The sequence below is a fragment of the Chlorocebus sabaeus genome, chromosome 12 (genome assembly GCF_047675955.1).
Source record: "Chlorocebus sabaeus isolate Y175 chromosome 12, mChlSab1.0.hap1, whole genome shotgun sequence".
Classification (NCBI taxonomy): domain Eukaryota; kingdom Metazoa; phylum Chordata; class Mammalia; order Primates; family Cercopithecidae; genus Chlorocebus; species Chlorocebus sabaeus.
In genome coordinates, this window is record NC_132915.1 from 89,347,247 (window position 1) to 89,373,763 (window position 26,517).

Consider the following 26,517-nt stretch of genomic DNA (forward strand, 5'->3'; position numbering starts at 1 on the left):
GAAATGAGGCCTCGCAAGGAACTGAATCCTCGCAGTAACCATGGGCTTAAGCTAGGAAACAGACCCTTCCCAAGCTAGCCTTGAGATGATTGCTGCCTGGTAACAAACCCAGAGACAGGGCGTCCAGATTTCTGATTCACAGAAACTGTGAGATGATATTGTTTTAAGACACTGAATTGTGAGGTAATTTGCTAACCAGCAATTGATCAATACACAGCAATGAGAAATGCCAAATATCTCTGAAGAAAAGAGATATTATCAGCTAATCCAAGAAATTTATAAAATTATATACACCTATAATTATGAGGTTATATATATATATGCATATAAACATACTCATATATCAGTATATAGAAAAATATATGTAGTTACACATATGTGTGTGTGCGTATATCACTTTTATTCATAACTTACTGTCTTGGGTTGCTGTTTTCTTATGAACATACCCATATTCCTTAAAATTAATATTTATTTACACACAGAGAGGTTAAGTAACTGTTAAAGGTCATGTAGCTAATGAGTGGTAGAACTGAGTGTAGAAAACTGGCATCCTGACTCTTAAATCACTCTTTTAATGTAAATATGGAGAGATAGGCTATAAAAGCATAGTAGAACCAGTACCAGTACAGAAGAATGATGCCACCCCCATGACCAAATTACAAGGCATGACTCAATTCCTTTTTTTGAAACAGCCATCACAGTCTGTGACGTTCACCAGTGATAGACCAGGGCCTGCCATCTGTGTTGCGTCCTTGAAAAGAAACTCAGAAAGATGCCTATGCTAGGTACCCAGTTTATCCCTCACAAGGTGGACGTAAGGCCTAAGTGAGGAAATGTATGTGACCTGCTAAGCACAGAGTCAGGCACTTGGGGAGCGCTCAGTAACTGGGGATGTTACCCTAAAGCACTAACTAGCTGCTCAGCACCACGGACAGTTTCTCATCCGGAGGAGTTGGTCCACTGCGGGAAGGAGGACAAATGGTTGTTCAGGGAAGGTATTAAACTATAATGTACAATATGGAGGTTCCTCAGAACACTAAAAATAGGACTACCATATGATTCAGCAATTCCACTACTAGGCAAATACCTAAAAGAATGGAAATATGTATTAAACAGATATCTGCATGCCCATGTTTTATCACAGCACTATTTACAGTAGGCAAAATGTGGAATCAAACTAAGTGCCCATCAATGGATGAATGGATAAAGAAAGTGTGGTATACATATTCAATGGAATATTATTCAGCCATAAAAGGGAATGAAATCCTGTCATTTGCAGCAGCATGGACGGAATTGGAGGCCATTATGTTAAGTGAAATAGTCCAAGCACAGAAAGACAAACATCACATATCCCACTCATTTGTGGGAGATGAAAAATGGACCTCATGAAGATAGAGAGTGAAACGATGGTTACCAGAGGCTGGGAAGGATAGTTGGGGAGGAACAAAGGGAAAAACAAAACAATATAAAAGGATTTATTACCATGGAACTGAACACTTAAAAATGGTAAAGAAAAAAAGAACAATGAGCTCCATGTGCAAAAACGGAGGTGAATGAGAGGGGATAGGACAGTTAGAAAGAAAGGGATGTGTGTGTCTATGTGTACGTGTAATATATAAATGATAAGAGCTAAAGGCAGAGAGGTTGTCAGGGACCACAGGATGAATGACTATGTGTCAAACTATGTTAGTAGATTTCAGTCTATAAACTCTGTTCTCATTGGCCAAGAACCCAGGCTAAAAGCATTTTGAGGATGGGTTTACATGGCTCTGTAACCATTACAGGGACGTTGGAGCAAAGACTGTAATAATCACAGGATTCTGTAATTTTTACACTCTTTTCCAAAATACACTTAAGTAAAAGGGCTCAATAGCACCCAGATCTATTCAGAGCTAGATTTAAACAACATTACAGATGAAAAGGTTGATTACATATTTGAAATTTGAGCACCTATTTTTCCAGTTCTAAAGATACCACAGTAAACAAAATTAATGAAAGTCTTGCTCTCAAGGGGCATACACGCTGGTGACAGTGGACAGATAACGTAGAAACAAATTTGTAATGTGTCAGGGGAGATACCTGTTATAAAAACAAATAAATCAGGGGGAGGAGGCTGGGATGTCCAGAAGGGGGTGAGGCTGTCATTTCATATAGGTCACCAGAAAAGGCCTTCATGATTTCATGACATTTGAGGAGACATCTGAAGGAAATGAGGGAGGAACTATAGGGCCACCTGGTGAAATAATGTTCCAGGAAAAAAATAACAGCAAATGCAAAGGTCCTGGGGTGGAAATGTGTTTGCCACATTTGGGGAACATCAAAGAGCAGCAGCCTAAATGAGTATAGGGGTGATATGAGAAGAAAAATAATACCAAAAGATGAAGAAGAGGAACACAGACCTCAAAAAGTTTTGTCAGTCTTAGTAAAAATTTTTAAAACTTCAAAGTAACATGAAAAGTTAAAAGAAGGTTTTGAGTCTACCTAATCTGATTTATGTTCTAAAGGAAGGGTAGACAAACATTTTCTATAAAGGTCCAGGTAGTAAATATTTTAGATTTTTTAGCCACAAGGTATCTGCTGCAACCACTCAACTGTGTCCTTGTAGAGTGAAACAGTCATAGACAATACAACTAAGCGTCGACGTGCTCCAATAAAACTTTATTTACAAAAGCAAGTGCTCGGATATATTTGGCCCATGGGTAATATGTCCTAAAAGCTTCACTCTTACTCCATTTATAGAAGTCATCAAATCCAACTAATACCATCCACTGATGGGAAAATTGTATGTCAAAAAGATTAAGTTATTTGATCAAGATCACACAGCAAATGACTGGGAAGGATTAAATCAGAGCCCAAGGCTCATGACTTCAAGTGTAATACCCTTTCCATTGCAACATGCCATCTTAAAAAAAATAAAGTAAAAGAAAATACATAAAAGAAAGCAAGCCTTGCTTGCCATGTTGTCTGACTGCTCTGCTGGCCCAGGAACAATTTCATGTCAGTTCTAAGGGAACTGAGAACAACATAAAATATATCTTTCCTTCTGAGTGCACAGAACAAGCAAATTACCCTTGGAGGAGAAGGCAGAACTCACAATGGCATAGGATCTGTGGAATATGCTTATGCCCAATTAAGCATCCCAGCAGGGTGGGCAAACCAATTAGACTGAGATTAAAAAAAGATCCTGGATGGAAGTCATGGGGTGTCTGCAGCAAGGCCCATCCCACTGGGGGAGCCGGAGGTGGGAGGGCAGATAATGACAGGGCCTGGGGATGGATGAAGACTGCAGCCAGGGGTGCTGGATTTAAGATGAGGCTGGAGAGAAAATTGTAAGTCTAAATCTTTCTTTTTAGAGTAAAGCATTGCCTGTATAGGAATCCTCCTTCATCCTCTTTATTAGTCCTCTACTTTCCTACATACATGCAAAAAAAAAATACATGTGTGTAGGCTCAATGACACATTGCACAGAAGAAGGAGACATGATTATGAGACAGAAAGGAGAGGCCGGCTGCAGTGGCTCATGCTTGTGATCCCAGCACTTTGGGAGGTCAAGGCGGGCAGATCGCCTGAGCTCAGGAGTTCAAGATCAGCCTGGGAAATACGGTGAAACCCCATCTCTACTACACATACAAAAAATTAGCCGGGCGTGGCAGCATGCGCCTGTAGTCCCAGCTACTCGGGAGGCTGAGGCAGGAGAATCACTTGACCCTGGGAGGTGGAGGCTGCAGTGAGCTGGGATCGAGCCACTGCATTCCAGCCTGGGTGACAGAGCGAGACTCCAGCTCAAAAACAAAACAAAACAAAACAAAACAAAACAAAACAAAACAAGACAGGAAGGAGAACTGGCTCTGCGCTCTTGGGACAGTGTATTCATTCCTGGATATCCGTGTCTCCACCTGTGAAATAAACTGATTGAATTGGATCATCTTTAACCCTGTATCCTCCAACCTAGGCTCTAGGGGTAAAAATGTGAGTTATGATTCTACCACCTATTGGTTTATACTTTGTAAAATGTAAATGGTAGCTACCTTACAAGGATAGGCTTAGGATTATATCAAACCATGAAAACATCAATAAGATATTAAAGTTATTATCAATATCATCTTTGTTCTGATTACACGGGCAGCTACATTAGAAAGTTGAGTGATAGTGGATAGATGGTGGGGTGAGAAGGGAGGGGACACAATCACATTCTTTGGAAATTACCAGTAGATAAAACTTTAGGGAAAGGTGGGATCTGATTCTTATGAAGTAAACTGAAAGCAGCAAGGCTGAATTTAAGAAATAAAGCAATAGTTCATAAGTTCCATCCAAGTCTATTTTTTCATATACGTGATAAAGACTAAAAGCATGCATCTCCTCAAATTGTGCTGGGAGAGTTAATGAAATAATAGACGACTTCTTTATACATTGCAATAGGGTATGAACAATTGTTAGCTGCTGTTGGTATTAGCATTTTTTTTTACAATTATTTGTATAGGACACACTTATGATGTTTCTATTGCTTAAAAGGTTCTATTTTAGTTTCCTCATCTGTAAAATGAGGTGGAGGAGTGACAATTTCTGCATCTTAGAGTTGTAAAGGGAATGCCTCCAGCAGTTTTGGGTCTATAGGGAGCAGGGGATCAATGTGTTTCCTCCATTGTTTTTAGATAATCGAGCTCCTAATGACCTCTGAATAAGTGAAGGGTTCTTTTACTCTTCTCATGCATGTTTTATGACTTGTTCATTTACATGAATCTGATCTCAGATGTAGTTGAAGGTTACATTCAAAAACATACACATCTTATAGGCTTTAAAATATACATACAATAGGAAAAATAAAAGGGAAAATAGAAAATTAAGTTTGGGTTAAAATAGAAAATGAAGTTTGGAAAGTTAATTCTGTAAAGTCCTGAACACTTGATTCAAGTGTACTGCAAGTGTCTGAGCTTCCTTGCAACTGGAGGAAAAAGGGGAATCCATGCAGTCGGAAAGACAGCAGAGTAGTTGTTCAAAGTTATTTGAGAAGTAGATTCCCTAGATGCTATAATAAGACACAGACATTTCCCATGGTTTCTCATAAAGAGATCAATATAGTTGATGCCGGTGGGAGATATTCTCAACAATATTCCTGTGAGTTTGATGGGCTCAAGGTAGCCTAACACATATAATAAAGCACTATTCATATACTATTCATACAATAAAGCAACAATAAAGCAACTCCATGAGGGGCAAACATATTATAGTCTAAATATATAGCTTTCTGGTGGTCTGGCTTAATCCAAAAATACATTTTGGAATACTGTAATGACATTGTACCCCAAATACATGTTTATTGAAAGCATGATTGATTACAGTGATGGGATTTTTGCAATTGTTTATTCCTGGGTGGCTTATCCCATTGGTGGCATTAACTAATCATTTGGAAATGGATAAAGAGGAGCTTCTGAGTATCAGGGTGATAGAGGAGAATTCTGGGACAGCTTCTGTTATTGTTAGCAGCAAATTATCCCCAGAGATGAACAAGGGGAATCACAGAGGAGAAGAGTGAGATGAAATCATTGAGCTGAGAGAGGAAAGAAGGTATTTCTCTTGCCTGCTGTTCCCACTCACTCCCCATACGATCCTCAGCCAGCTCAGAGAAAGGTGAACCCAAGGGCATATGTGAAGCAGAAATGATGCATCTTAACGAGAGGGTGTCAGCTCCAAATCCTCTGTCTGCCTTCATGTCCCAGAACACAACTGGCAAGGCAGGCGAAAAACAGCTGCATCCAAGCAGATCTCTCAGAGCATTTTGGCCCCAGAGGGGTGAAGTGAGGAAAGGCAGAAAAGAAGAAGAAGAAAAAAGAACTATCTCTGAAAATGTAATTGTGAATAGTATTATTTTAATTACAAGTAAAGATATCAACTTAACTTTAGAGAATAAAGTAACCCTTGCTTATAATGTGTACAGAGGTCTATTTTCCAAAGGTGTTCACTTAAGTAATGACAGTGTTACTCTTATGCCAGCCTCATAGCAGTTCTGAAGGCTCTTATGGGGCTGAATTCAGAGCAATGGGGGTAAATAATCTAAGGGGAGCACACTGGAAGGGGACTACGTGTTTCTCATTGCACAGAAACTTGAGAGGGAAAAATAGAAACACAACAAGCACACTTGGAATGGCCCAACTTTTATATAAATGGGCCATTTCCAGAAAAGCAAGTGGGATTCTTCCTGAAGCACCGTTATTGAGGGCAGGGGGCCACAATGGTGGTTATGAGAGTTAATCGTGGGAAAGGAAGTTTAGAATGCACTTGTTTTATTAGACTCCAAAGGGCCCAGTGTTTCCCGAGACATACTCCATGCACCGGAACTGCTCGCTGCCTTGCCATACAGAATCCAAAACATCAGGATAGAGGGCCTTTAGGCACTCACGGCCATCACTGTCATTTCGCAGATGACAAACTGAGGCCCATAGAGAGCAAGGGACTTGCTAAGGCCACAGCACCATCGGTGGCAAGAGGGACTAGGAAATAAGTTCCTCATCTTAGATTCCATGTTCTCCACTCGGATCCACTCTTACTCCATTTTCTTGACTTTGTGGGGTCTGTAGTGCACTCAAATCTCTGTCACCCCATACATTATTCTCCCAGCAACCTGGAAGATAGGGAGTATGACCATCCCCATCACAAGTGGAGGAAACCAAGGCCCAGAGCAGCGAAGGCCGCTTGGAAAATCTGCACCAGAGCTGGGACAGAAATTCACATTCTGTGATTCTCAGACTGGGCTCTTCCTTGTTTCTTCCTGTTCTCTACTCCTCTGCCCATTCTGGTGTCCCCATGTGAATGGGGGAGTCATTAACTCTTGCAACCCACCTTACCAGGAGTCCCTACAATGCTCTACAGAAAAACAAAATAGAGGATATCAAGGAAAGCAAATGCTTATTCCATTGAGCACCTGGAAAGAGGATGCAAAACAGGTCCTTTCGCAAAGACATTCTGGTACTGTGGGATGAGCACAGACTATTGTCGGACTGGTCTGGCTCTGAATCCTACAATAAAGCCACTCATTAGCTGAGTGAGCATTTGCAAATCCCTCAGCAACTCTGAGCTTCTTTATCAGTGCAATAGGAATATTAGTATTTACCTTGCAGCACTGCTGGAAGGATTAAACATAATGAATGCAATTAATCTGGCAGTAGTAGCTACTCAATAAATGTTAGCTACGTATCCTTTGGCAAGGCGTTTTAAAAGGAGAGTTTGTTGTATAACACATAACTTTTAATGGATATTTTAAATGATCTTAATATGCCTATGGGCTCCAGGGATTACACAAACTGCATATAAATAAAATATTTAAAATTCTGTTGACTCAATTTGTCTCTTTGCTTATTTCCAAAGCATCTATTGTGAAAGCGTGACTCATAACTAAATATAGATTAATAAAAGTTTGGAATGGCAATTATTTTCCAATTATCATAAATCCTATTAAACATTGCAATTATATGAAATTTTTCTTTCAGATCACAAAATTTGAAAACTCCAAGGGACCACAAAGAGTGTCTTTGTCACTGCCTTAAATTTTAGATGGAAACACAGGGACTCTGAGAGAGGAGATAATGCTCTCAAAGACACACAGCTGTCAGTACAAGGGAGGGTTTTAAAATCCAGGTCTCGCACACCAGGTCTCTGCTTAATTCCCTCTGCCACAGTGCTTTGTTTAAGAAGAAAAATGAACAACTTTTTTTCCCGGCAAGTAATACTGCATTTAATTGCCAATTTCTTTCTTGTTAAGATATTTTAGGATTAGTGAGCATGCTGCCATCTCAGAGCCTCCCCCAAATCCACATTCTCAGCTAGACCCTTTGTCATTTTCCTATAAAGAAATATTCCCTGTCCCTGTTTTAAACTAGTTAAGAAATACCTTTTTCTTCTACTAATTCATTCAGTTATATTCACTATATCAAGAACCAGGGATCTAAAACTATACTTTACTTAACCAAAATGCCCCAAAATCTTTAGATTAACTCACAAGGCACCAAACTATGGGCCAAAGACCAAATGTGTCCCACTGTCGGTTTTGCAAATAAATTTGTATTGGAAAACTATCACAATCATCCATTTATGTGCTGCATATTCTGTGCGTGCTCTTGCACCACAGTGGTAGAGTTGAGCAGCTGCAACAGAGACCAGACGGCCCACAAAGTCTAAAATATTTATTGTCTGACCCTTTACAGACAGTTTGCTAATCCTGTTTTATCTAATTGACCCGGACATCAAATAATATATTTTAAGGAAATAATCAAGGACGATCAGAAAGTGATATATTGTACTACCACTGACAGAGATAGATCAGTGATTTGTTTGTTTGTTTTGTTTTGACAAAAGTATTCTCTTGCTCCCGAAATGTTTGAAAACTACTGGGCTGAAGCAAATTAGAAAACAGGGATGTTTTCCCACATAACCTTCTTGGAGAACTTTTAAACCTGAATAACACACTCATTATTTAAATACACATCAGAAGAAACTGATAAAAACTGCCCAGATCACATCTGAGTTAAGAAGATAAATGTTTTAAGTGGAATTTATGAATGGATGATGAAACAAGGTAATTGATTTAGTATACTCGATGATAATAGAAAAACGATGGGACGGGGGACGTCTAAAGTATTCTTAGAGATACTTGATTTGATTACCAAAGCACCATAAGAAGAAGGAAGGCGTCATCAATTTTCCTAGTTGGTAGGATCTGATGAGTTGTAAATGTCATGAAAATATGGCTCTGAGGGTTAAAACTGGAATGACTAGGAATAATTGACAGCAGTTATTAAATAATAATTTAATTTAAAATGTTCTCAATACTCTCAAAATTACACTCAATAAAGCAAGCCCTTGCTGACTGTCAGAACTGATCAGAATAGAATAAGCTGTTCTGGGAAGTAGAGAGGTCCCTGTTTTTGAAGATACTGAAGCAGAGTTTGCATAACTGATTGACAGAGATGCTTATAGGAGGGATTCAGAATCCAACAGGTGGTTAGAAAGTGTTATTGTTGTCCGTACTCACTAGGAAATGCTATGAGCTTCAGAAAAGTAAAAATGTTTATGAAACATTAGGAATTGTCTTCTGGATACCCAGGTGAATTGAACATCTTTCAATCAAAAATTAGTCATGGCTATGGCCACAGACACGTGCTAGTCTCACACAGGCACCAAGATGATGGGTAAGTTATGGTAGGGATTGCCTATTTACGTTTTTTCAGCTCTGAGTTCATTGGACAGTACTCCAAAACACACTGAGAAATGCCAGTTTCCTGTTTTATCCCAGAGTTACCCCCAAAGTCTGAATTTTAATCCTGTTCTTTCTTCTAAAGCACATAAAAATGGTTTATCTCCATCAAATTGTCCTCGGTTCCTCTTTCTTCATGTCTCCACACATGACTACCATTCTTCTTGAGCATAAAGGTATTTATGGCAATATCCTACAAAAGCCACTGCCAACAACCAACATGGTATTTCTGCAAGCTCACATGGTATTTTCCAGAAGGAAGAATAATGCTCTTTTCTACTTTCTTTTCTCTCTTTCTCTCTCTTTTTCTCTTTCTTTCTTTCTTTCTTTCTTTCTTTCTTTCTTTCTTTCTTTCTTTCTTTCTTTCTTTTTCTTTCTTTCTCTCTCTTCCTTCTTTCCTTCCTTCCTTCCTCCCTCCCTTCCTTTCCTCCTTCATTTATTTGTTCTTCTTTCTTTCTCCTCTCTTTTCCTCTCCTCTTTTTCCCTCCTCCTTCTTCTCTTCCTCTCTCTCTTTCTCTCTCTCTCTCTCCTGCATGTATTTACTGCCTAAACGCCTAGCAGATGTAGAGATAAATACTATCTCTTTTCAAATATTGGACATGTTTGATTTTCCAGGTCCATATGCTTAAGCACAAATAAATGTCGGTCACCTATATATGGGCCAGGCATTTTGCATGAATACTCACAAGCACCCTGGGAGCTGGTTGTGATTATTTTCATTTTACAGATGAAGAAACTTAAGCTCAAAGATTCGGGTTTAACTATCTCTATGGCACCATGGGCACGCCACGTGTGGTTTAGGATTGCTTTCAACACAAAATTCTCTCTGGCAAGCTAACTGCCCATTATGAGACCCAAGTCTATGAATTTATATAAATTGTTCTTAAACTGCGTCATATTTCTTACTTACTTCCTGTATTTTAAGCAAGATTCTGCCAATATTTTGCCCTCCTTAAAAGCTGAGTCTGGGCTCAGTGGTGCACGCCTATAATGCCAGCACTTTGGGAGGTCGAGGCAGGTGGATCATGAGGTCAGGAGTTCAAGTTCAGCCTGGCCAATATGATGAAGCCCTGTGTCTACTAAAAATACAAAAAAAAAAAAAAAAAAAAAGTCAGGTATGGTGGTGGATGCCTGTAATCCCAGCTACTCGGGAGGCTAAGGCAGGAGAATTGCTTGAATCCGGAAGGCATGAGCCGAGATCACGCCATTGCACTCCAGCCTGGGCAACAGAGCGAGACTCCAACTCCAAAAAAAAAGAAAAAAGCTGAAATTGGACTTGGAGGAACCAAAACTGAGGGTACAGGCATATAAGTCAGCCCTCTACTCTAACATAACAACCTGGACAACCTTAGACAAACAATGATTCCTCTCTGAGTTTCACTTAACTCATCTGTAAAATAAAGAGTTGGAGTGGATTAGTGGCCTTCATGCTTTTACTTGAAACTTGAAACATTTGATTTATTAATATATTCTTTCAAATAATTTTGGGGGGAAGATTTTGTCTCTATGTTAGGTGCTAGGACTACAGTAGTAAACACTATAGCCAAAGAATGTACATTTTGCTGGAGGAAGTACAAATAATAACATTCCAATAAATATTTTGCAAAATAAGTAAACTACATATAAGTAGAACTTCTCAGGGGATAGCGATGAATGCAGACCCCTACTTCTCCCCTTACCACCCTGCCCTTCAGGTCAGGGGCACAATCTGAAAACTATTAGACACAGATGTCATCTGTGTTATTTTGACGTGAGATCAGCCACTCGCAACAGAATTTGGTGAGAATCCATGTTAAAATACAGAAACGAGAGCTTAGTCAAAACTTAGCAGGCCAGAGTCTTTGCCTTTGCCTTTGTAACAAGCTCCCAAGTGACTCTTCTACAGAGTGAAACCAGGAACTTCAGGACTGAAGTGCCTCTGATGTCTCTTCTGCTTTGGACAATCTTTTCCCCCATTCTCATCTGATAAATTCCTTCTCAAAGTACTGGACCTGGGCTTGGAGGTCACTTCTACAGGGTCCGTTAGTTTTCTCTCCCAACTAGTTCAGCCTCAGGCTCCCCAGGACCAGCTGGCAATGATTTTATTGTCCTCACTCTCCACTAGACAGTTATCTCCATTGGACAGGGACTGTATCTACTTTTCTCATCTCTCAGTACATTGCCTGGAACTTATAAAATACCCAGTAAACCATTCTTAAATAAACGAAGGCAATACAAATGGGCTTATGAATGGATCTTCTCTCCTTTCCAGCACTAAGAAACTCATGTTCTTAGGCACTTCCCGCAATCAGATTGTTTCACTGCCAATACGGAGCCCCTGGAATCTGGCAAGTTACCTTAGGACTCTGTTTCCAAATTGCCTAAGTCTTCAGTGACTTCCTGTTTCTATTTATTACTTCACCCTGTTTCACGCGTAGGCAGAGGTGGCAATGAAATCCTCAGAAGTGAGGAATTTTGGAATTAATCCTTAACACCTTAGTGCGTTCATTTTTTCCCCTTTCCAATCAGTAGCATGTCGGGTAAGACCAGAGATCTGCAGGAAAGAAGTCTTAATGGGATTAAATAAAACAAGGTTCTTTGCCAAGACACACAGTACAAATGCCACCCACCTGGTCCCCCTGCTTCTACCTTGACAACCTTACAATTCTTCTTAAATATGACAGCCAGAATTATCTTCTCAAAGTCTGAGTTGGCTCATGCTACCTCCTCCACCTTTTTGGGAAGCAGTCAATGAACCCCACTGTCTGTGAGACAAATAGGAAACACTCTCGATTTATATTCAAGATGCCTTATGTTCAAATTCTCAGCTCCTTCCTCATTGCCCTGTCCTCATCCCAGTCACTTTATATTGCTGTATGAAACTATTCATAATTAGCATAATCCACATTCACCTTTTTCTTACATTTACATGAACTTTCAGAAACTAGCCACTATCGAAAATGTAGCCCTGATTTTTTTTTTTTTTTTTTTTTTTTGAGACGGAGTGTCGCTCTGTTACCCAGGCTGGAGTGCAGTGGTGCCACCTCAGCTCATTGCAACCTCTGCCTCCTGGGTTCAAGCAATTCTCTGCCTCAGCCTCCCAAGTAGATGGAATTACAGCCACCTGCCACCATGCCAGGCTAATTTTTTTGTATTTTTAGACGGGGTTTCACCATCTTGGCCAGGCTGGTCTTAAACTCCTGACCTTGTGATCTGCCCGCCTCAGCCTCCCAAAGTGCTGGGATTGCAGGCTTGAGCCACCACCCCCGGCCAGCCCTGACATCTTAACACTGAATAGGACACTGTCTGTCCTGTCTCCTTTTCCTGTTTTGTTTTTATGCTCCATCCAAATGTACACATTCTAACTTCCAAGTTGTCTTACCCATATGCAGTTTCCTCTACTGGAAAAACTCACTCCCTACTATCTCAGGTTCATGATTACTCACCAATATCACCTTGTACTTCCTCAAAGTATGTATCACCCTGAATTAAAATTGCCCATTTACTTCTCTGTCACTGCTACAGGATATGTCCTACATGAGAATGGAAAAGTGGTAGCTTGTTTGGAATATTCTTAACACCTAGCTCAGGGTTTGCATATAATCAGCCCTCAAGGTCAGGTATGGTGGCTCATACATGCAATCCTAGCACTTTGGGAGGCCAAGGCTGGGGAATCACTTGAGGTCTAGGAGTTCGAAACCAGCCTGGTCAACATGGCAAAACCCTGTCTCTATTAAAAATACAAAAAAAAAAAAAAAAAAAGAAAAAAAAAGAAAAGAAAAGTAGCTGGGTGTGATGGCAGGCACCTGTAATCCTAGCTACTCAGGAGGCTGAGGTGGGAGAATCGCTTGAACCCAGGAGGCAGAGGTTGCAGTGAGCCAAAATCACACCATTGCACTCCAGCCTGGGTGACAGGGCAAGACTCCTTCTCAATTACAAAAAAAAAAACCAAAAAACAAAAAACAAAAAACTCAGTCCTCAAATCATTGAGGAAAGAATAGCCATGTCTCTTCAAACTCGGTTGACCCCATGACTTCCTGACTTCCTATTCATTCTTTCAATCAGTACCTTTGTTTACAACTTTTATTTTAGGTTCAAGTGTACATGTGCAGGTTTGTTTATACGGGCAAATTGTGTGTCACCAGGGTTTGGTGTACAGATTACTTTGCCACCCAGGTAATAAGTATAGTACCCCATAGGTAGTTTTTCAATCCTCCCCCTCCTCCCTCCCTCCCTCCTCCTTCAAGTACGTCCCAGTGTCTGTTGTTCCCTTCTTTTCAACCAGGACTTTTTAAGCTATGTTTATGGTACTCTTCTAAATGCAGGTGATAAGACAGTGAATAGGGCAGACAAATTGTTGTTCTTTTTGAATTTACCTTCTAGTGAAAGAACCAGATGATAAACATGCCAATGCACATATAATGACAGGCCAGACCTGGTAAGTCTCATGGAAAAATTAGAGCAAGTTCAGGGGACAGACAGTGACAGGGGAGGGAGGTCCCATGTTCCTCAAGGAGGAGAAAGACAACCAGAGGGAGACTTAGAGGCAGCAACCTGTTCCAGGCAAGCGGAGGAGCAATTGTAAAATGTCCCATGATGTAAGTGAACATAGAATGTTTGAAAAATGATCAGAAGGCCAGTTTGGAGAGGTAGAGAGAGGGAGCAGAGGCCACATGAAGGAGGTCCTGGTAGGCCACGATGGAGACTTTATTGCTATCATTATATATTGACAATTACACGGTATAAATTGTAGGACAGAAAGTGACGTTACGATTATTTAATACAATGTGGAATGCTCAAATCAAGCTAATGAACATACCCCAAACCTCGAATATTTAACATTTTTTTTGTGATGAGGACATTTTTAATTTACTCCCTTAGCAGTATTAAAATGTACAGCACTCAATCACTAATTATATTCACCACACTGTGAAACAGATCTCAAAACTTAAGTCTCAGATCTAACTGAAGCTTTGCATCCTTTGACCATCATCTCATTTCTCCTACCCTCAGCCTCTGGTAGCTACCATTCTACTCTCTGCTTCTATGAATTCAATTGTTCTAGCTTCCATATATAAGTAAAAATATGCAATATTTGTCTTTCTGTGCCAGGTTTATTTCACTTAGTATAATGTTCTCCAGTTCCATCCACATTGTTGCAAATGAAATAATTTCTTTCTTTTTTAAGGCCGAATAGGAGGACTTTAGATTTTGTATTAAGTGAGATGAAAAGCCACTATAAAGGTTTGAGACAAGTGCCAGAATTTGAGTTGGGTTTCAGAAAGATCAATCCGGCTGCTGTGTAGAGAAGACCTGAAGGCAGGGAGGACAAAATCAGAAGCAGGGATGCCACTAGGCGGTCACTGCAGTGATCCACATAAAAGCAGGGAGTGGCCTGGATGAGGGCAGTAAGCAGATACAGCAGGAATGCATTTTCTTTTCTTTTGATTTTAATTGACACATAATACTTGTACATATTTATTGTATACAGTATAATGTTTCTAACGAGACCTTATAGGATTTGCTGATATGGAATACGAAAGAAAAAGAAGAATCATGGATACTTACTTGCTTGGGGTTCAAATATCTGGATCAACAGTGATGCCATTCAATGAAAACGGAGGCAGAGCAGCACATTTGAAAAAGCAACCCAGAATCCAGACTTTGACATGATATATTTGAGAAGGCTATTAAAGCCCAGGTATGGTGGCTCACGTCTGAAATCCCAGCACTTTGGGAGGCCGAGGTTGGTGGATCACCTGAGGTCAGGAGTTCAGGACCAGCGTGGCCAACATGGCAAAACGGCATCTCTACTGAAAATACAAAAATTAGCTGTGCATGGTGGCGGGTGCCTGTAATCCCAGCTACTTGGAAGACTGAGGCAGGAGAATCGCTTGAACCCGGGAGGCAGAGGTTGCAGTGAACCAAGACCACAACATTGCACTCTACCCTGGGCAACAAGAGTGAAACTCCATCTTAAATAAATAAAAGGCTATTAAACAGCTGGGGATATAGGTCTGGAGTTTAGAGGATTTGTCTAGCTTGACAACATAAATGTGAATTGTCAGGTAAATTCTATAACACCAGTAGAACAGATGACAGCATGAAACCATAGGCATAGATAAAGAAGAGGCCCAAGGACTGAGACTCTGGGTGCACCAGTATCTAGAAACTGAAGAGATGAATCCAGCAATGACACTGAGAAGGCTGTCCTAGTGAACAAAGATGAATGAGAGAGAAGCTGAGCAAAGAAAGTGTTTCAGTTAGGTCAGGTGCAGTGGCTCATATTTGTAATCCCAGCACTTCGGGAGGCCGAGGCAGGTGATCATCTGAGGTCAGGAGTTCGAGACCAGCCTGGCCAACATGGCAAAACCCACTCTCTACTAAAAATACAAAAATTAACTGGGCGTGGGGGCGCATGCCTGTAATCCCAGCTACTCAGGAGACTGAGGCCGGAGAATCGCTTGTACTCAGGAGGTAGAGGTTGCAGTGAGCCAAGATCTGCACTCCAGCCTGGGTAACAGAGTGAGAGACTCTGTCTCAAAAATAAATAAATAGATAGATAGACAGATTGATTGATTGATTGATAGATAAAAGTTTTTTAAGCATAAAATCGAAACTCTCTACCATAGCTGATATGGACTGGCCTCTGTTTATTTCCCCAACTTCATCCTCTACCATCCTCCATTAATAGATCTCTACCCAAAGTGGTCTTTTTTGGTCCTCAAAGAGGCAGGGATGGGTTGACTCTCATACCTTGGTAGTTTGTGGGGAACACACAGCACTAAGATCTCTATCATGCTGCCTTGCACCATGAAAGCTCAAGGCAACCAGCTTAGAGAAGCAGTCTTTGGCCACCAAAGCCAAAGTAGACATCATCCTATTACCTGATTTTTATTTAACTATGGCAATTGTGTCACTGCCTAGAATTATCTTATTCATTTGTTTACACTTTATGTTTTTTCTCCACCCATTCTCCAGTCTTCAGCCCTTTATTCCACTACAATACAAACTCCAGTAGGACAAGGATGTTGTCTTATTTATTGCATGGCTCATCACAAAAACCTATTAACTATGCCCAGCACTTAGTAGGTGCTCAATAAACATTTGTTGAACACATAAAAAAAGAAATCACCTGTCCAACTCCCATCCAACAAGACCAAAATACTTTGTGTATGGAAACTTCCCTAAGACTTCTATCTCAACACAAAACATGAAAGGCACTAAAATGTAGCTGAAAAAGGAAACACCTGGAAATCAAGTCAGAATAAGGCTCAAGTCCTAAATCTGCTTCTCACAGCTGTGTGACTTTGCAGTGGTCACATAAATTCTCTGAGTTTGTTTCTTGCACAGTGTGGGCTCTAAAGATCCTTCCTCCTCAGGCTTCCTATCAGAGATAATGTGTAAAGTGCTAGCCACATAGAGGTGCTCATAAATGGTGAGTACTACCTTATAATCATTATTCCTCCCTCCTTGGCACTCCCAAAGCAGACATCTGAACATCTCGTGACCCTAAATTACTATTATTTTTACACATGGGCTTTGTCCTTTTCAAACACTGTGAAATTATCAATACCAGTTCAACTCCCTTTGAGTGCAGGAACTTGCAATTTCTAGATTCCTTGTAAATGCTCGTGGAATGATTCACCCTCCCCTTCCTCAGGGACATGAAGCGTTTTAGCCTGAATTTCTTCCACTTCATTTTTACTAGTGTGTCTTATCCCCTCCAGTGCTTGCACTGGGATTGTGAGAGTTTGCCCATCTAATCCCCCGCTGGTCACTCTTACTCCATGGTTTCTTTTCTTTTTGTCTTCCTACCCCCACCCCCGTTTAAAACTAACATTTATTCAGTGCCTTCTAGTTTACAAAGCACATGTCAAATATCCTAGTTCAATCCTCAAGGCTGCCTTATGTGGTAGAGATTTTTATTTATCCGTTTTTCAAACGTAGAAACTAAAGTTCCGCAGGTGACATGACTTGAACAAGGTCACAGAGTCAAAAAGCAGACGAGCCAGGAGGTTTATATAAATTTTGAACTTGCTTTCACATGATTCATTCATTTATTCATTCATTCATTCATTCAGGCACATATTCTTCAGCAAATATTTATTAAGAACTAGACACTAATTCTAAACCCTTGAGATACATTAATAAAAAAACATTCACAGGTCCTTCTTTATGAGACTTCTTTTCTAGCAGAAAGAGATAAACAATAAATATTTTAAATAAGTAAATTAGAAAGCGTTACGTATTATGGAAAAAAAAAAAAGAAAAGGTAGAACAGAGAAGGGGAGATTGGAAGTACTGCCAGAAGGGGATGCAATGTTAAGTGGGATAGTCAGGGTTGGTCTCATGGAGAAGGTGACATTTGAGTAAACACCTGCAGGAGGTAGGGGAGTGAGCTACATTGACACTTGGTGAAAGAGCTTTCCAAGCAGAGGAGACACTAGGAGACCTGATATCTAGAGAGTGGTAAGGGAGGGGTAAGGAGTAATAGGGGTAATGTCAGGGAGAAAACAAGGGACTGACCATGTTGAACCTCCCTGACTACTGTAAGGATGTTGGGTTTTGCTATGAAATAAATGGAAGTCATTTGCAGGGCATTTAGTTAAATGAGTCAATCAGATTTATGTTTACAAAGATCACCCAGTGTTGAGAGTAGAATGTGGACAGGCATGCTTAAAAACAGTAAGATTATACAGGAGGCTATTCTGATAATCCAGGAGATTAAGGACAGTAGCTTGAATTAGGGCACTAGCAACAGAGGAGAGAAGAGGTGGCCAGACTCTGGGTTTGTGTTTTCAAGGGAGTAAAATTAGGGTTTCCTAACAGATTAGACATGAAGTGTGAGAAAACAAGGGGAATCAAGGAACAGTAAAACTTTTTGACTTAAGCAACTGGAAATAAGAATCTTCCATTAGCTGAGATGGGGAGGGCAGCAGATAAGATAGATTTGGTTGACAATGAAAGAGGTAGTCAGAAGTACAGGTTTCCACACAATATACTTGAGAAGTCAGACATCGAAGTGGACATGTCCAGCGTGCAGTTGAGTTTACAAATCTAGATTTGGGGAGAAAAATGTAAAGAAGAAATATTGACATTCCCATTCACTTTCCAAAAAGATTTATTCATCCAGTGAATATGATATGCCTACTATTTACCAGAATCTGAACTAGAGATTGGTGTTGATATGGATGGGGGAAAATGGATACAGTTTCTGCCTCAGAGTATTTACAGTCTAGCAGGAAAATAGAGTAGGTATAAGAAATAACTAATAATAAGAAATAAATGATGTTACAATATGATAAGGTTTTTGGTTGCAAAATGAAGAGGGAAATGGGAGTACATAGCTGTAGCGTCTGACCTAATCTAGGTGTTTCACTAAAAGCTTCCTGGAAGAAGTAAGATTTAAGCTGATAACTGATGAAATGGTTAAGCCAGGAGCACAGAAGAAAAGGAAATATTTTAGGCAAAGGGAATAGCTCATAGGTGAGTGGAAACATGAGGAATAAGAACAATTCAGAAACAATCAAGATTAGTACAGGGTGAAAGGATGAGTGTAAATGGTGAAAATGAGGGAAAGAGGGACACTGGGCAGAAGAGACCAGAAGGACCAAAAAAATAAATAAATAAATAATAAGTGACCTTTGATTTGACTCTGGAAAGGAAAAACAATGTTGAAAGAGTTTTAGAGAATATTGAGGATACTGGGTATTAGATTATATTATGCAACTATTATTTATTAATTTTCTTAGAGATTTTATATGGCCTGATTATGTATTTATTGTGAAATGTATTTATTATGCATAGGAGAATGTATCATTTATATAATAAATTCATTTATTTATTGCTTATACATGTCCTCATTCTTAGAAGAAACATGCCAAAATATTACAGGGGAAGTAACATATGTCTACAACATGTTTTTCATTTTTTTCAGAAAAAAAGAGAGAAAAAATAAGGAGAGCTAGGGAAAAAGAGAGAAAGTGGGAGAAAGCAGATGTGGCAAAACATTCATGATTGGCAAATCTTCACTTCTTTGTCTTTTTACATTTTTTTTAAAACACACAAACAGGTGCAAATTTACTTCTGGAGAGAGTTTGAGAGGATCCTGAAACTACCATTTTTTTTTCTTTTTAATATGTAGAGACAGGGGTCTTGCCATGTTGCCCAGGCTGGTCCCAAGCTCCTAGCCTCAAGTAACCTTCCTGCCAAGCCTCCCAAAGTGGTAGGACTATAGGCATAATCTTGCTTCCCCTTTAAAATTTTTTTTGAAAATATTTTGAAACGCTTTTCACAAAAAAGTGGGAAACATTGTTATTTACTTACTTTTTATTTTTATTTTTTTGAGACAAGGTTTCACTCTGTCACTCAGGCTGGAGTGCAGTGGCGTGATCTTGGCTTACTGCAACCTCCACCTCCCGGGTTCAAGCAATTCTCGTGCCTCAGCCTCCTGAATAGCTAGGATGTAGTAGCAGGTGCCCGTCACCAAGACCCGGCTAATTTTTGTATTTTTCGTAGAGACATCCTTTCACCATTTTTGTCAGGCTGGTCTCAAACTCCTGACCTCAGATGATCCGCCCGCCTTGGCCTCCCAAAGTGCTGGGATTGCAGGCGTGAGCCACTGCGCCCGGCAGGAAATTATTTTTTAAAGATGATGAACTTCAAAATGTCTGGTTGAGGTGGGTGACCTGCACATCCATATTGAAATGAAAGTAAGAGAGACCAAAGCTGAATTCATGAAAGCTGACAACAAAATTGCTATCCCCTACAACGCTGGGAAGAATGCCTCAGGGGCACCAGCTGAAGGTCCTGACAAGCTAGATCCAAAGAGAAGGAAAGCCAGCTACCCCGGTACAGCCTGGACAGTGAGGGCAGGAGAAGGGGAACATGGACTCTGTGTGTGGTGAGCTTGCTACTTCCAGGCATTTTATTTCCACACCATTTCCTGCTGCATCAGCAACCATGAAAGACTCACTTCTCTGCTGGCCAAACTGGCCCCAGCAGCCACATCGCAGAGACTGACACTTTTCCACGGAAGTTTTTCCTGTACTAGCTCTCTCTGTTATCCATTTGATAACTCAGAGTAGCCTGAATTTGTGTGCTATATTGATTGAAAGTAATTTGAGCTAAGTCTTGTGTAGGTCCTTGTCCTTAGAGGCAGCTCTTAGACCAGAGAATGTGGGGCTGGGAGAAAATACACATAGAATTCCTGCAGAGCTAAAAGCCCCTCTCCTGGTCCCCTCCAACAAACAAGTGCTGAAATCAGGCCAGCAGCCAGGGTTTCGGGGCCCTGATGTTTCCTGCACACAGTTCTAGGTGCTGTCATAACCCACAGCACAGGAATAAGAAACCAATAGCACTGAATTCTAGAAATGTATTATCTGCATCAGGAGACAAAACTCAAAAAAAGCGGGAAACAGAATGAACCCAGAATCCTATTCCTGGTTCTGTCACCAAAATGTTTTTTAAATTTGGGCAAGCAGTTTCACCTCCCTGGGCCCTGGTTTCTCCATCTATACAATCAAAAGTTTGAAAAACATCCCTGAGGTCCTTTACAATACATACTATAATTTTTGGAAGAACTGGAGAGCAAGTAACTGTGAACCCTGGGTGATTCTCAGTCTGAATCCAAAATGAGGCCAGAGGCACTCAGATGGGCAGAATCTTGGCTGGGTTTTAGGGGTTGTGAGGATTTGAGTCAGTTAAGAAAAAGGATTAAAAAAAAATTCTTTGGGTGGGAGCAACGTGAGCAGGTCAGGGAGGCTGGCTCAAAACTGCATGGAGTGGGGGTAGGGACGGATGAAGAAAGCATGCAAGGATCAGCTCACTTAGTCTAATTCAAACTGCAAAGCCCAGCACAATGCTACTTCCCTCCAGGAAGCCTTCCAGATTTCCAATATTCACACTGCCTCTTTAGCCTGAATTATTCCTTTATGATGATCTCATTCGTACTCATTGGTAGATACCAACTGTTGAGTACCTACCCTGAGCCATGGGTTTTAATTATTATCTCACTCAACCATTTCAACCACAAGGGTTGGGATAGGTATTAGTAAAGCCAAGACGCAAAAGTATCAGGCTCAGAGAGGTTATGTTCCTTGTCCACGTTCACCCAGCTAGATCAAATCTCTTTACAACCACTTCATTCTGTTTATCCTTGGCTGATTTTTCTACTAGATGTTGAGCTTCTCAAGGACAGGTCACCTCTACTTCTGTATTTTCAGAACCTGGCATAGAATTGAAGCTGATTATAAACATGCAAACTCAAATGAGATGATACTGGATGTCTAGACAAAGATACAGATTGTAGCAGGCTAGGAATCTACACGTGGAGAGCGAATGCAATTGGCAGCCTTACTCCAAAGAGTCAATCCTATTTTGTTTATTCTGAATCATTCTCCAGGTTGTCCAGCCAAGGAAACCTTTGTTGTCCTCCTCTCCTCCCACCCACTGGCTATGCTTTCTAAATGGTGGTTGTTTCCTAGCTCAGAGAAATACAGAATTCATCACAGGAAAGGAGAATAGAAGGAGAACCCAGCATCCCTTTGCTGGCCTTAAGTGATCCAGCCCTGAAAAACAGGACCCTGGGGTGTGAGGACCTATGAGGGAGAAACAAACTGTAGTAGAAAAAAAAAAAAAAATGAAGAGTGAACAGAGTTAAATGATTCCTCCAGGGTAACTAACAAATGGATTTGGTTGAGATTACAGAGAACCTTTGAGAGCCTGTATGCTTTGCCAATGAATCTGAATTCATTTCATTGGACTAAGCCCCAGCTGGCCCTGATTTAGAAGAGGCCATTAGAAGAGCTGGAGGAAAATACATTCTTTTGCTGGGCAACCCTGGGAAAGTCTCTCTAACTTGCTGTGCACCAGTGTCCTTATTTGTAGAATGGAAATGATTCTAGCAGCTCTGTCTACTTCACAGGTCAGCCCCAGAGACAAAATAAGAAAATATGCACAGAATCAGTTTCATACCCATTCTAAAAATTAGAAAACTGAAGCTCAGAGAGGTCAGTGACATTGTCAGAATCCTAAAGCATAAAGGGATGGCTTCAAGTCACAGAGTAAATGCAGCACTTAGCTTGGAGGATCTTGTAATTAAGTTATAGATATAGCTATAGATATATGTGTATATGCAAATATACACATAGATTATATATACCATAGATATAGTCAATATATATACTATATATGTAGTGTGTACATTATTTAATGTATAACATTATTTAATGCTTACAATAAACCTGTAGACTAAATCGCATCTCCATTTATAAATTAAGAAACTGAGGCATAGATAGGAATGTGGCTTGCCACAGGTCAACCATAAGTAAAACCAGAGCTTGGATTTGAACCCAGTTCTGTCTGACTCTAGATTCTGGGTACGTGAACCATTGAGTTACTTGATTCCCGATGTCTGGAGTTCATAATGCATATCTAAAAGAGAAAATGTATCTATTTTTCTTTCAATATATATGTAGGCTTATAAAAGTCCATCTTCAAATGAATAGGAATCCTTGTAATCAACCAGGAAATACTGTAGTCTGTTAACATGAAATCATCTCTAAAGTCCTTGCTATTTTGCCCTGCCTTGTCCATATATATTCTCAACTCCCACAAGACTATGAGCTTGCACCTTTAAGGGTATAACTTTATTCTGTTTATCTCTGTCCCTTTTGACACTGTCCATCACAGTGACCAGCACACAGTAGATGCTCATAAAATGTGTGCTGAGTCCAGCAGGACTATATAGGTACTCTGTCCCAAATGATTACCTTCAGTGTTTTCAAGGTTCTAAGAAGACAGCTGGGGAGGTTTCATGTACAGTCTTAACGTGATGGACTCTCAAGATTAATCCTGAAACGGACACACTGTTGGGTAACTCCAGTGCAACATACAGGATGCTTGGGACCAAGTCCATCCATACTATAAGCTCTCCTACAGCCTCAAAAGGAGAAAGTCTCCAGTAATACTTATAGTGCTGTTTTCACTAGTTTCTGTTGGATACATTAATTCCAAAGCATAAGCTGTGTGTCTCTGGTAGCTATTATCTTCACAAAGTATGCTCTACTAATGGTTCATATGTTATATGATACAGGCATGTCAAAATCACACCTATTAACTGGGAAAGGGTGTCAGGTAACCCTGGATTCCTTAAAAGAGAACCCCCAAATAGCAGTAAAGAGCAAAATCCTCCCTCTGTCCTCACCATCTGATCACCCACTCACTTCTGCCCTTTGTTTCTCTCCTCTCCCATCCTTTCCTCTCTCCTCCAGTTTCTCTGTTCTTTTCATATTCCCTTTTTTCCTTGTCTCCTTCATTTCCTTATCTGCTATCTTTTCTGCTTCATTCTCTTCCCCTTTTCTTCTCTTTCATGTTTTTGTCCCTCATGGCAGCCAGACAAAACATCCTTACTCGAGGACTCATTTTCCTGAAATATCTATAACAGTTATCTGAATTGGATACCTTCTTAAGTATTTAATACATCCAAAACAAAGTCTGTAAGTGTATATCATATTTCCTAATGACAGTTAATTTATGTTTAACTATAGAAGCAATACATGAATACAGTCCCCTGTTTTTTTTTAAGTTTAAATCATAGATAATTGCCATTATCATGAGAACACCTTCCTGATTTTTCTTTTCACATGTATATGTGCATAAATATACTCTTAGAAAATATAAACTATTTTTGTGGGTATATTTAATATATATGTGAACTGCTACTCTATGGATCATTTTGTATCTTTTAACAAAATCCCCTTATAGAATCTTTAACATCAATACAATTAGTTGTTTTATTATTTGTGATTACTGCAGAAGGTTCTACACTATCAGTAAACCACAACTTACTTATGCATTAACCCATCAGTGGATATGTAACCTGCTTCTAATATTTTCACTCCTATTTTACAAATCATCTGTCAATGAGTACCTTCATCCATGCTTCCCACTATACTGATGCATGTTTTCTCCAGGGTAGATACTGAGAGATGGCATAGCTCAGTCAAAAGATTCGTCCATTTTTAATGATGTAGATACTGCATGATTTCCTTCCAAAGCAGATTTAAATGATTTGTCTTAATTTCCTTTCTCTTCCCTTTCTACTCGCCTTTACTTCTAGTAGTAGTAGTAGTAGATGATGATTATTATTATTCACATACAATAAAACTGACTTAAATTTTTAGTGTACAGTTCCATGACTTTTGACAAATGCATAGTGTTATTAACCACCATCAGAGTAAAGAACAGTTCCATCATCCCCAAATCTACTTTTGCAATCAAGCCCTCCTCCTCAGCCTTGGGAACCACTGTTCTGCTCTCCATCCTTACAGTTTTGCCTTCTTCAGAAAGTCATATAAATGAAATCAAAGAGTTTGTAGCCTTTTGAGTCTGGCTTCTTTCACCTACCATAATGCCTTTGAGATTCGTTCAAGCTGTTGAATTTATCAATAGTTCATTCATTTTATAGTAGCCTATGTGTAGACGCATCACAGCTGTTTTACCCATTGACCTGTTGAAGGATATTTGAAGTTTTCTGTCTTTATTTTTCCCTTCTGCCCACATCCTTTTATCCACTTCTCCTTCCCTCTTTTGTCCAATGCAATAGCTTTGAAATCTCCATGAAGGAAGCAGAGAACACAACTCCAGGCATTGGGTGGTGGAAGTTGGCTTTTAGGGGCTCATAGAAGTTGAATGTATTCCTCGCTTCCTTCCTATTCCACATTTAGGAATATCAAGTTGGTAGCTCGATGGTGGGGATGTTTACACCGTGGAAATCGGCAAACACTAACGATCAGAGCTTTATTTGGGGGAGGGAGGGTGAATATCATTAATGATTATTAAATATTGGAAACAGTTGCTAAGCATATACCAGCACATTACTGATTACAAAAGAGGAACCCACTATGTCAGAACTAGAAATAAACACCAAAGCCATTTATAAGGCCCGATTAAGTAGTGCAGATTAATACAGGTGAATGCTGAGGGAAAAGGTGCCTGGTGATCAGAGTTAGTACCTAATTTCTTGAACTAGCACAAAATATGTCATAACATTTTAGAAAAAGAAAGGACTCCTTGAGATGTAAGCATATCGAGTAATCTCTCCAGGCAGTAAGTGTGGCATCTATGAAGAAGGAATTGAAGAATATTGGGAAGTCCATCCTATCTTCCACTCTTTTCTTATTCCTCAAACCCCTTGTTTGATATATTAAAAAAGAGGTTCCCCCCCACCTCTGCTTATAAAACTTTCCAGTAGCTGGCAACTCTCTATGGCATTGGAATTTTTCTTTATCTATACTGAATCATATTCTTTATATGGATTATTCCATATATCGAATATTATATAGGTATTCCTTATCTATACTGAATCAGGCTCCACCCTATGTCTTTTCCCTACTGTTTTTCTTCCCAGCACTTGGATGAGGTAGACAAATCTTGTTTCCTGTTTTTCCCCTTCTCTGAGACTCTTCTGTGTTTACAACTCAACATTTTCACTGGATGATCTCTCAGGTCCCTTTCAGAACCTCTGACTTCCTGGAGTCCTCACTCCAGCCCTCCCATGGATCCCCTCTTCGCCTCCCTGCCTCTCTCCCACAGTCCTACTGCCCTGAGGGCACTGGCTGCACTTGCAGCCTTAATCTTTCTGAGCAGTGAACCATTCCCTACACAGTCAGAGGCAGGGCTGCCTGGCTGACTGATTGTTGGCTGATTTTATTTGGCACTGTTTTTCTGGCCTCACATAGAGCTTATTAGAGAACCATTTTCATGTTCCATAGATTCTATTTGTGACGCTGCTCCAATGGGGGGCTTCAAACAAAGAGATGGATAAAGGGGCCTTAGGAACTAAGGGATGCCCTGTAAGAAGTGAGTAAACAAGACAAATTCATTTACCTTGCATCTTTTTTAAAAACAACTTAAAGTGGCTGGGCACGGTGGCTCAGGCTTGTGATCCCAGCACTTCGGGAGGCCGAGGCAGGTGGATCACGAGGTCAAGAGATCAAGACCATTCTGGCCAACATGGTGAAAACCCATCTCTACTAAAAATACAAAAATTAGCTGGGCGTGGTGGCGCGTGCCTGTAGTCCCAGCTACTCAGGAGGCTGAGGCAGGAGAATTGCTTGAATCTGAGAGGCAGAGGTTGCAATGAGCCAAGATTGCACCACTGTACTCCAGCATGGTGACAGAGCGAGACTCCATCTCAAAAACAAAACAAAACAAAAAACAACTTAAAGCATTTTTCTGTCAATTGATTTTTATACCCAAAATATCCCCAAAAAGAAAGTAGATAT

General features: G+C 40.2%; 1 protein-coding gene across 1 annotated transcript in view; it reads right to left on the bottom strand.

Annotated features, from left to right (window-relative positions):
* The window catches only part of BRINP1 (BMP/retinoic acid inducible neural specific 1), a 195,829-nt gene that overhangs the window by 76,976 nt on the left and 92,336 nt on the right, over window positions 1-26,517 (bottom strand). The window lies entirely within an intron of this gene.